This window comes from Loxodonta africana, chromosome 16 (genome assembly GCF_030014295.1).
Source record: "Loxodonta africana isolate mLoxAfr1 chromosome 16, mLoxAfr1.hap2, whole genome shotgun sequence".
NCBI lineage: Eukaryota > Metazoa > Chordata > Mammalia > Proboscidea > Elephantidae > Loxodonta > Loxodonta africana.
Window position 1 is genome coordinate 24996304 of NC_087357.1, and position 11848 is coordinate 25008151.

At 39.5% G+C, this 11848-nt stretch overlaps 1 protein-coding gene across 2 annotated transcripts in view; it reads right to left on the reverse strand.

Moving 5' to 3' along the window:
• Window positions 1-11494, reverse strand: part of ADD3 (adducin 3) — a 141302-nt gene extending 129808 nt beyond the window's left edge. The window contains exon 1 of one of the 2 annotated variants that reach the window (XM_023546744.2): window positions 11377-11494. The gene's annotated coding sequence lies outside the window, so the exon portion shown is untranslated. The remainder of the gene's footprint in view (window positions 1-11376) is intronic. The other variant, XM_023546742.2, reaches the window with a different exon arrangement.
• Between the last annotated feature and the right edge of the window lie 354 nt (window positions 11495-11848).

The window sequence follows — 11848 nt, forward strand, 5'->3', positions numbered from 1 at the left end:
CTGCTGACATTCTAGTTCACAGCTGAGCACTTAACCACTGTACCACAAGGGATCCTTATGTACTTCCTAGACAAGCAAAATCTATCCTTTGATCACAATGTTTTTAAGAAGTTAAGTATCATCTTGGGTTGGCTAAAGAGAAAAAAAAAAAGAGAATTGAGTCCTCCATGTTTTTTAGTTATAGATATGGAGAAAAAAATTAAATCATTTATTGACTTAAGACCTAATAAACTTACTTAAAAACTGGTTCCCACTCTCAGAAACCCATGGAAATGGTAATTATAGAACTTTATCTAGGGCACCCAGTGAAACTGGGTATTAGAAAAGTTAGACTTACCCGTTAATTACCATGGATAGGATCACAAACTGGCTTCTGATTACTACCTGAATAATCTAAGTGCCTTACCTCAGCCTCTTTAAATGAACCGAAGTTAAGCCAGGTGGGGTATGGCAATTCTTACTTCATCAATGCTCTACTGGGAATGCAGTTTTATTCTAGAAATAAGATCCACATAAATTGTTTCAACTACCTCACGTACATGTGCATGCACACATATACTTTTTTCTGGTATAATCTTTTTTTTAATTGAAATATAATTCACATACCATAAAAGTCACCCTTTTAAAGTGAGGAACTGTCAAGCTTTTCCAAAGTCACTATATCATTTTACAATCACATCTATGTTTTTAGTGAGCAGAAACAACACTATTTTTACTTCACATTTTGATTAAAAACAAATTTTTATATGCCTAGAGAAAAAGATTTCCTTTGGGATCAAGTGTCCTTAGAAGTTAAAATAAATTGTTTTACAAGGTAGATTAAACCCCTTCCCAGAATAAATATATACAGGAACATATAAAGCCCTTACTAGAGCAAAATTTATTCTAGTTATCAAAGAGATTAAATATGCATCCATTAAAAATGGAGGAGGAAAATAATGAAACTCTCGAGTTTATACATTCAACCTATAGCTATGCATTGATCTACACTCACAGTCAACTTCCGACTCAACATCTCCCAAGTGGATGTCTAAATGACATTTCAAACTTACATGTCTCGAATTGAACTCCTATTCTTTCCTACCTCCCAAACTTACTCCTCTGGAAAACTTTTGCTTAGGTCTAAAACCTATGTCATGCTTCACTTGTCTTTCTTATGTATACCCCACATTCCAGTCAGCCAATCTCGTCGGCTCAATCTTCAAAAATATATTCAGAATCCAATCAAATCTCACCACCTCTACCACATACAAGCTACACCATGATCTCTCACCAAGATTAATACACTGGCCTCCTAACTAGTTTCCCTACAGCCATACTTGCCCACTATGGTCTAGCCTCAAAACATAGCCAAAATAACCCTTTTTAAAACATAAGTTAGAAGATCATGTCATGTCAATGTTCAAAGTTATCCAGTGGTTTCCCTTCACCTTCTCTCTTTATGTTTCATCCTTACCAGATGCTTTTGGGCCTCAGGGCCTTTGTGCTTGCTGTTCCCTCTGCCTGAAATGCTCCTCCCCCACCTTCTTCAGGTCTTTGTTCACATGTTCTCAGTGAGGACTTTTTATCCAAAAATAAACAATGTTATTGTATAAAAATGTTAAGTAGAAATTATTATGTCTTATATGTCAATAGCTCTATCTACATATACACATTAGATTTAGAAGCTATAACAGAGTCATCAACAGAACTACATTCTAGCATTCAGCAATGGAAATGATGGACAAATTCTGATTTTCTAAAATGTACACCTCTTCATTTTCATCTGGGGTTCAGAAGGGAGCACTGTCAGGGTCTACATGATCCCCATCCCCATCACCCCTCCCCCATTTCCACAATATTTGAATGTACTCTCTACAACTACCTTACTGTGGGAAAAAGTCGTGAACCACTGACATAAACTATCTCCCACTGTGCTACAGAAAAAGAATTGTTATTTTCGTGGGCAGAAATTTCTGGCCCAAACCCTTTCCATCCTCTCTACCTAGTGAGATCCTATCCTGCCCTTCATGGTTTGCCCTTGTTGCTCTTTCCTAGAGGTGTGGGAGCTTTTCTGATCACTCCCTCTGTGGTGCTCTTTTCTTAGCCAGATAACCAATGGCGTTTATTATCTGTGCCTGTCATTTGGCAGTCACACACTGGCAAGTAACATCTTTTGTACTGTTGTCTTAGTTGCTATTAATCTTTCCTATGTTTAAGAGGAATAGAAAGTCAGGATCTCAAGGACCTAGCCATTTGATATTCCTATAGGGGTTTTCTGGAAGGTATATAGGTAAAATATAATTCCCCTACATATGAAGGGGCAGAGCCAGAAGCCATAAAAGGTGATCTTTTGGGTTTAGGATGCACAGTCAGTACTACTATGACTGGACTGCAATTTTAGAAGCTTTTGATTATACCAAAACAGTTATTCCCAACTTTTTAAAGTAATAAGGGTGTCTTTTGAGATCAAAATATATTTTTTTAAAAAAGCAAAATCAAAACCTTATAATAATAGGTCTTAAAAAAAAAAAAGAGTCTCTTAAATGAGAGGATACATGAATTCAACAAAGTCGTAATATATAAATGTGCTATATGGTACTCATTCAGTGTACAGGGTATATTTAGCATGCACAAGAGAAGTTGAGGCTCTACAGGATTGGCACATGGTTGAATTTTATTGTGCTGTGGACTTGGGATATTATTGTCATATTGAAAAGTACTACTACCTAAAAATATATAGGGGCAAGTGAAATATAGAAAGACAACCACCAAATTAAAAAAAAAAAATCAAAACAAGAAAGACAAAAAACCCTTCATAACTTAACCCTTCTTCCCACAAAAATATATTTTAAGCAGGCCCCAATGTGAAACAATTCACTTCAATGTTTCAATAACCTTTTCTTGTGGTTTTAAATAAGAAACAATACAGCAAAAAATAATAATAATAATAATACTATAGACAAAATCAAATAGCAAATATTTGAAGGTCGATTTCATGCTTACTTCCTGATTCTAGTGAAATGTCAATTCTACTTATCCATTTCATCAACCTCTTTGAACCGGTTTATTCTGGTTTGAACCTCTACTGAGAATTTGCCTTTCCAACCCCAAATATACTGAATCAGAATCTACATTTTAACAAGATCCCCAGCATAGGCAGAAATACCATTCTAATCTTGGTTTAAGTCCTGTGTGCAGCCATCGACAAGGATAAACTCAAGTAAATCAGCAGTATAGCACAGCGTCTAAGGGAATTAGCCCTGGGCTCAAATCTGGGCTACCATGTATTAACTGTGTAATCTCAGGCGAGTCATTTCACTAAACTTCAGTCAATTTACGTAAAGTGCATACCATAATCCTTGGTAGGTCTAAGGGCTCAGAAAAATGATCACTAATTAAGCAACTGCATATAACAAATATACAACAACAGTCAGGATATTCCTCTTATCCTAATAATTTCAAAGTTTCCTTTCAATTTACCCCGTCAAAGTTCTTTCTTACCTTGCTATAACAAGCCTGTTCCAGGTACCCTAAGCCTCCACGGACCCATAACTGGTTCTACTACTTCCATTTCTACTCGTGGCTACTGCCTACTACCACAGGCAGTTTCTGGAAGACAGTAAGGGGGAAAGAAAAAAACAAAAACAGGATGCCACTTGCAAAAACCAAAACAACAAAATCCACTTTGAAACAGTGAATTTACTCAAGTAGGAATCACCATCTTAGAAACTGAGATAAAGGAAAAGGGTAAGGGAAAAAAAATGAAAATATTCAAGTAGTCTTTAAATTCATCTCACCAATCAGCAAAATGATTTGTTTGCTGATTTTAAGCCCAAGCAGATCTTAAAGAAACATCATTATTGCCTGCAGGAGACAGCAATAACCAGAACTATTAATGAAAGATGCACAATTACAATAATTTTCTTTGCTATTTTTAATTTAATGATTTCATTAAACTTCACTGTTTTTAAAAGAAGTCCCAACAACTTTTTAAAGTTTCTTCTTTCCCATGCATTCCAGCAAGTGCTGAATTAGTTCTTCATCATGTGTTTAGGTCTCCTGCTGGGAAGCATAATTAAAATTAAGCAGGCAACAATTCCACTTGGTACTATGATTCTGTCAAATCCTCCAAATGAATCGAGGCCTGGTTTCTCAAGTACCCAGCCATGAGTTCTGTAAGGAAAACTTAAGGGCTGCTCAACTTGATGCTGGCCGTTCAGTAGATGGCACTCTTTGCTTTGAGCCCAAGTTAAACAAGCTCCAAGAAGCATGTTCAGACATTCAGGTGTGATACAAAGCAGAGATTCTCTCTTCAAAGCACTTAACTGATAGTCACAATCCCTCCAGAAACGCATTCATCAAAAGATGATGATTAAACCAGACACTTTTAAAGAGCCCAGGGAAGTTTAGGTTATAAGACATCAAACACTATATGAAATCACCTAACTCAAGTGATTACCAAATAATCAGCTTCTCAGAGCCTTCACAATGTCAAGCAAACACAGTTCTTATTCAAGCATAAAACGTTCCTTCCCTCTTAATTCTGCCGCAGAGGTGACAGCCTTTCAGTGGCTAGTGACCAGATCCTTGCTTATCTAACGCCTATTTCATTAGAGTGTTTAATGCTAGCAAAGTGTTTAGAGAACCATGATTTTTATCAACATTTGCTAAGACATAAATGAAAGCCGTAATCCTTTCAACATTTCTTGTCTGAAAATGATTTTTGATACTCACTTAAAAAACTCAAACATCCTAATGCAAAATCACTGTAAATTTAGTTTTGGGAAAAAATCAGTAGTGTTTAAAGTAATATGGATTTGATTCATTTTATGCATTTTACTTTAGTTACATAGATGGCTCTCAACTATAGGTGATGAACAAGATTTCTCACACTTCTGTTTCAGAGATCTTTCTTTTAAATTTACAAAGCAGTTGTGGAAAGAGATGGAAGGACATTCCTCTTAGTGCAACCTCCAGTTTGAAAGCCAAACTCTCCAGCAATCAGGTAGGAATGACCTTAAAAATTCCACCTTTCTCTAGGAGAGGCAGAACACAGCTGTGACAATAAATGTTATCTGAGGAAGGCAAAGTAAGAGGAACAGCATTTAAAGTTAAAAAATTGGGAGAGGGTATAATAAAATAAGAATTATCAATTTCATTGCCAATCTTGTTCCCTTTTCCATCTTCCATCTGTGTCACTCATCCTGAGCAAAAAGCATTCCACTTATCTAATACACTTATTTCCATTCACAACTCCACTTGAGCTCTGACCATCATCCTTCCCCAACTACTTCCTTAGATATTAAAAAGGCTGACCTTACAAAATCTTTGTCTCATGCACTAACAAGACAAATGAGAGCAGAAGTGATGATGCAGCTAATAGCTGCTGACTCTAACTTCAGAAGGATTTAAAGTGTTCTTAAGAAGCCCTCGGGGAGGCCTTGATCCCAAAACATACTTCTTTAGATATACACCAAGTAAACCTAATTATCTTCTCCGTGAAGATGCTGAGTAAACCCATCTTTTTGCTATGGCATTTAGTTATTCCAGGAGATCAAAAGATGACAGAATGAGAATATTCTATGGAAAAGGAAAAAGGAAATGCTCTCCTGCACAGGATGAGCCAAGCCATTATGGAAGAACTTCACAAAAACATTGCTGATGGTGACAAATTAAAGGCATACACCAAGGCCCCCATGATACTGAAAAACTCAGCACTTCTCCAACCTGACTGCTTTCAACATTTTTAGAATTCCAGCGCCCCTAGCAGACAACCAACAAACAGCCATGAGAACAAACCAAAAACCAAACCTGTCGCCATCGAGTTGATTCCAACTCATAGCGACCCTACAGGACACAGAACTGCCCCATATGGTTTCCTAGGAGCACCTGGCAGATTTGAACCGCTGACCTTTTTGGTTAGCACCCGTAGCACTTAGCCACTACGCCACCAGGGTTTGGGTTTCCATTAGCTGAGTTAAATAGGTTCATGAACTCATAGTCTGCACTATCCTTCTTTCCCCTTTCATCCAAGGAGGTGAGCACTTCCTTAGGGAGAGGTGGGGGAAAAAAAAAAAAAAAAAACCTGTTGCCATGGAGCCGATTCTGACTCATAGTGACCCTATGGGACATAGAACTACCCCACAGAATGAGGAGGTAAGATATTACAAGAATATATTTAAAGGGGTACGCTTTAGCTAAAAGAATAAAAACAATGTCATGTATATAACCTGGAGTTAGATTTTGATCTGATTAATCCATTGCTTGTCTTGCCTTGATGTACACTGTGAGCATTAAAAAAAAGTTATTCTATTTTATTAATATACACAGTATACTTCTTGAGGCATTGTTTTTAAGGGCTTTATGTTACTATCGCCCTTAAACTTCTAAGAAGTGTTTTTACCCCCTGGTTAGTTGTAGAAAATTTTTATCCTATGGAAATCATATATGACTATTGCAGAAAAATTAAGTTAATAACCCTAGGTTCAAACTCTAACCTTGTTTGATGAGGTAGCAATGTTAAATCCTAGTTAATGTGCTGCCTATACACTAATATCCTCAAGCCCAGTTTCAGGTAACTTGAAACAAAAAGATATCAAAGTTCATCTTATATCAGGAGTTTTACCATGCCCAATTAAGCTTTAACTAAAGTTAACTTTTTAAAAAAGTAAGTGTAAAGTATATGGTGGCAATGCAGATCAGTTTGACATCAGGCAAGGGCTCAATTTAGACCTGAACTCATAAAGGTATAATTATAAGACAAAGGCCTATACATCTTGTACAAGAGCAGTTCAGCTTTTGGCATAGTTGGAACCTAGCTTATATAATCTTCCCCAAGAAACAAACTTATAAGAATGGTAACCTTTAATTTAAAAGATAGGTTTCATCCATTTTATGTCTTTTGGTGTTCATGTTACTACTTTTTGTGTTATGCTAGTCAACTCTGAAAGCCACATTTGTTTTTCAAGGTTTCTAGGATGCTCTTCATTAAATTCCTCCTTCAGTGTAGTAAATAACATCCTAGAAGCCTGAAAGAGATTTTTAGTGCAGCATCTTAAAGATATCGAACAGAAAACAGCTTAGGAAATAAGAGACGCTGATTTTAATTATCTATGCTACCATCTAAGGTTTTGGAGTAAACAGCATTTTCTTAACATTCAAATAGATTTTCAACTGTGCAATTAATTTAATTTTGAGCTTTATTTTGAAACATGTCCACATATAAAAGACCAACATTATTAAAATATACTTGAAATGTAATAAACAAAGTTCAAAACCCTTTTTTCCTCCAACACTTTTTTTTTTAGATAAAGTTGTTGCTCTACACTTGCTATTGGTACACAATACATGAATGCCAAGTGAATAATTTTTAATTTTACCTGAAAGATAATACGTATGTGTGCCCATAATTAGCTACTGCTAGAAGAGAAAAATAATCAAACTGACCTAGGAGATAACAAGCTTTTTTCTTTCAAGCCATAGTCAACAAAAGGCTTCAAAAACTTGGATGTTTTAGAGAGGATCCTTGTTACTATACACCCCATTACAATAAAAAATTGAGTGTCTTGGGTTTTGGCCAAGAGAATTTAATCACTGGCAGAACCTGAAAGACCTCACAACGATCTCACCTATAAATACTCTGGCATGAACTCCAAGCTCAAATGATAGAGTGTTAACATAGAAGACATGATATAAAGTATTAACGCACTCATTTTAAATCTCAATGACATGACACAGCCTATAACTGTTCAAATGAGTGTAAATACGGTGTCTATGTTTACAATAAAAGCACTCTTGATTAGGCATTTCAATTTTTCTATTAAACCTTAAAATGTACATATTTTCAAAGGAATCTTAAACAGCACTGTTAATTTCAGCAACAGAAAATTTAGTGTTGATTTAGTGTGAGAAACAGACTAGTCACCTGAGTCTTCAACACAGCCTATACTTCAACATATGCTTGTTTTTAAACATTTTTTTCCTAACATGACACTACTTTGCCAACAAAGGATATATCTGCTATCTACAATAATAATTCTAAACATTACTTTAACCGGCTCCTAAATTAAGGTATAATTAATTTGCTTAACATGTCAACTACACTGGCAAAGCAACAACATATTTGTAGCACCAGTTCCTTGAGTATGACAGACTTAAAACCACAAGTTACATCTTTTCATTTAAAGTTAATTTTAGGAGGCAATTCAGGAGGTCTTTAGAACAAAATAGTTAAAAATCCATCTCAGGTAGATACGGCGTTTGTAGTCATAAAGCAGATTAGGCCTACTGATTAGGCGCTGAACCAGAAACTCCAAAGGATGTGCCCGCTGAGCCACTTAAGGCTCACACCTGGCATGCTTCAAAGAAAAAAAAAAAAAAGACTTCAGTATCTTTACTAATTAAAAAGAAAAGATAACGTTAGTTTCCCTGGAGTTGATGTGGACTCACAGCAACCACGTGTGTACTGAGTAGAACTGCTCCAGAGGGTGTTAGAGGCTGTGACCTTTCGGAAGCAGACCACCAGGCCTGTCTCAACATCTTTAGTAATTAAAAAGATAACCTACTGTAGGCCAAACTCTATCATCCTAAACATATGTTGTACCAAAAGAGAATCATCTTCCAAAGGTAAAGGGGACGCTACTTAACGCAGATTAATCACCACCCTTCAGATATAAACACAACTGGTGGGTAGTGTTAATAAATAAGACCACGTGGACCTGGTAGTTTGGGGGACACTGTGAGGACTGCATTGATTTGCACGAGTGTAAAAGCAGCAGTCTCCAGTGGTTACATGGGCTCCCTCTGAAGCCAGTCTCTGGGTTCAGAACCAGCCTGTGTCACCAAGTAGCTGTATGCCTTGGGCAAGCTACTTAACCTCTCCATGCCTCTGTTTAGTTATTGGGTTGTTGTGAGGATTAAGTAAATTAAATCATATAAAACTGTTAGATTAGAGCCCGGCACAGAGGTAGAGCAAATAAATATTTTAAAAAATAGCTGTTGTAAATAAGTGCTGGCTCTTTGCTTCTGAAGAGCATGATATGTCTTAAAATGATGCCATTTTATATAGGATGATTATGATAAACACATAAAGCACCTACTGAGTTCCAGGTTCTATTCTAAGCATTTTATATATAATAACTAATTTAAGCTAGCGTTCTGATACAATCTTCCAACATTGTACAAATTTAGTCTGTTCGGAGTTCAATTTTCATGCCAGTACACGATTTTTCCCCTCAAGAGAAATGCTTCTCATACCCTGATCAGATGCACAAGCGTTGCCTAGTACTGCTAACCAACTGCTTTGAGACAGGCAAGATTAACCACCTTACCACCCCGCTGGCTTAGGCATGACAAAAATACACATCATACACCTACTTCAGGAAGCCTCATGACCACACCCTGTACCTAGGTTTTAGAATTGTGTGTAGAACATTCTGGTTTTACAAAGACCAAATCTACACTTTAAACATCATTGAGCAAATTCACACTCATCCCAGTATAATAACATCATTTAAAAAAAGACTAGAAAGAGCAAAGTGTACAATACAATTTTCTCCTTCGTTTTCAGTTAACGGCTAAAATTTACATTTTGAAAATATAATCCTATCATGCAAAATAAATATTTCCCAGGTGTCATATGATCACCTATGTCATATGTCAAATGTTTACCATCAAACATTTCCTGCTATCATACATGTAAAAAGCTGTTAACACTGAATGCCTCATAACCAACTATCTCAACAACTCTCAAATTGTGTTTCACATTGAAAACAAACACACCAGTTTGTTTTTTGTTTTTCCTTTTAAAAACAACTACCAACATGCTAGCACTCGAGGCACAGACTCAACTCTTGAAAGGGGAAGAGTTAATGGCCAAAAGTGGCCATTTTTTCCTGGTCCTCTCTCTGTAAAATTAATCTGTTCTATTTAAGCAAAGGAAAATGAGTTAAAGTGCAATTACACTGCAATCATGACTTAGCTATAAAAGCTTTCTATATATGTTCCAAACGTAACTTAACCTTATAAATGGGTTTGTCCCATACCTTTATTACACGAATCTTTTTAACATCCAAGGATCATAATTGCAAAAAGTCAAATTAAGCTTTCTCATTTTATTCTCTTTAACAATATCCTTACCAGAAGTCTCTAACCCAAATTAGGATGTACCCGGCCTGATGCAGAGGGAATCCATTCCAAGAAGAGCAACCATTTCATACTGCTAAATCTAAACTGTCTTATAACAATGTAAACGTGCACACATGTTTATGTAGCTGGTCCTAATTCCCAGAATCATCAATTTCTTCAACAACCTTGCATATAATCCTCACTCAAAGCCTCCTGGTTGAGTTAAATTCCATTTTTCCTCCACACCGCTCCAGGAGGTCAATTCCAACAGCACACGTGCCAAGGAAATTAGTGGTTTTACTTACACTTGCATTTTAAACAGGTACCTACTTGCAATTAAATCTCCGGAACAAAAAAGTTCACCTGAGGCTATTCTTGCTATTTTAATACAAAACCAAAAACCAAACCCCCTGCCGTCGAGTCGATTCCGACTCATAGCGACCCTAGGGGACAGAGTAGAACTGCTCGATAGGGTTTCCAAGGAACACCTGGCGGACTCGAACTGCCGACCTCTTGGTTAGCAGCCATAGCACTTAACCACTACGCCACCAGGGTTTCCACAGGCCCAGCTTATTCTACCTGTCTCTATGGTCTTGCCTAGCTGTAAGAGCATTCCTCCAAAAATGCTGGCTGTGCCCCAAACACCAGCAACCTGGACGCGCTGCCAACTCTCCCTGTCACAAGTATAACAAGTATACGTTTGTAGGGGTGGGTTTACGTTATGGCGAGAGGAGCGCGGATTAGAAGGAAAAGGTGGTTGAACACTTTTAACTTGTAACATAAATTTTGTCAACGAGGACAAAAAACCCACACTCCCTCCCTTCCCCTCAATCTTTTCCAAGCGCGGGAACCTCCTGCCCGCCTGGAGCGCACCTTGAGGGTTTAGGGTGCCCGGGTCACCAAAGCTTCTCAGATAGGATTTAGACTTTTTGAAGAACTCCCGCATTCCCGGGGAAAACCAAAGGACGCTCGTCGGAACCGGGCCCACCCGCGGGTCCCAGACGGCGCTCGGCCGCCCCGCGTACCCTCCCCCGCAGATGCACTCCCCTCACTCCCGCCCCGAGCTCCCATTCCCGCCCCCTGAACAGAGGGGTTCACCTGAGGCCGCGGGCAGAGCCAATAGGAAGTCCCCCGGCCCCGCACGTCGCCGCACTCCCCACCCCGGCGAAACCCCCTGGAAGGGTCCCCGCAGCCAACCGCCGCCCGAGCGCCGCCTGCCCCACGGGGAGGAGGGACGGGCGACGGCGCCTCCTTTCCCTTTGGGATTACCTCGGAGCGCAGCCGGCTTTGTGTTTCCCTCCCTCCTTCTCCGCGGCCGCCCGGGCTGCAGCGGCCGCCGATCTGCCGCCGCCACCGCCTCTCAAGCGCGGCACGGCTCCAAAGGGGAGGGCAGAGGAAGGGGCGTGAGGAGGGAGGGGCCTGGGCGCCAAGCCCCGAGTGGCAGGAAACAGCGACACCTGGGTCGCCGTCGCCTCTCTAGCCCTTGCTCTCAGTTTTAAAAATATTGTATAATTGAGACTCCCCTCCTGCCCCTCGCCCCGGCGACCGTTAAAGGCTGGCGGGACTGGCCGAACGCCCCCCGGGCGTCCTCTAGCCCCGCCCCCAGGTCCCAAGCGCCACTGGCCCCGCCTCCTGGCGGCTCAGCTGCGCGCCCTGACCCCGCCCCCCGCGCACCCTAACTCCCTTGCCCCGCCCCTCGAGCCCTGCCCCGCCCCTCGGGCCCTGCCCCGCGCGGTCACTG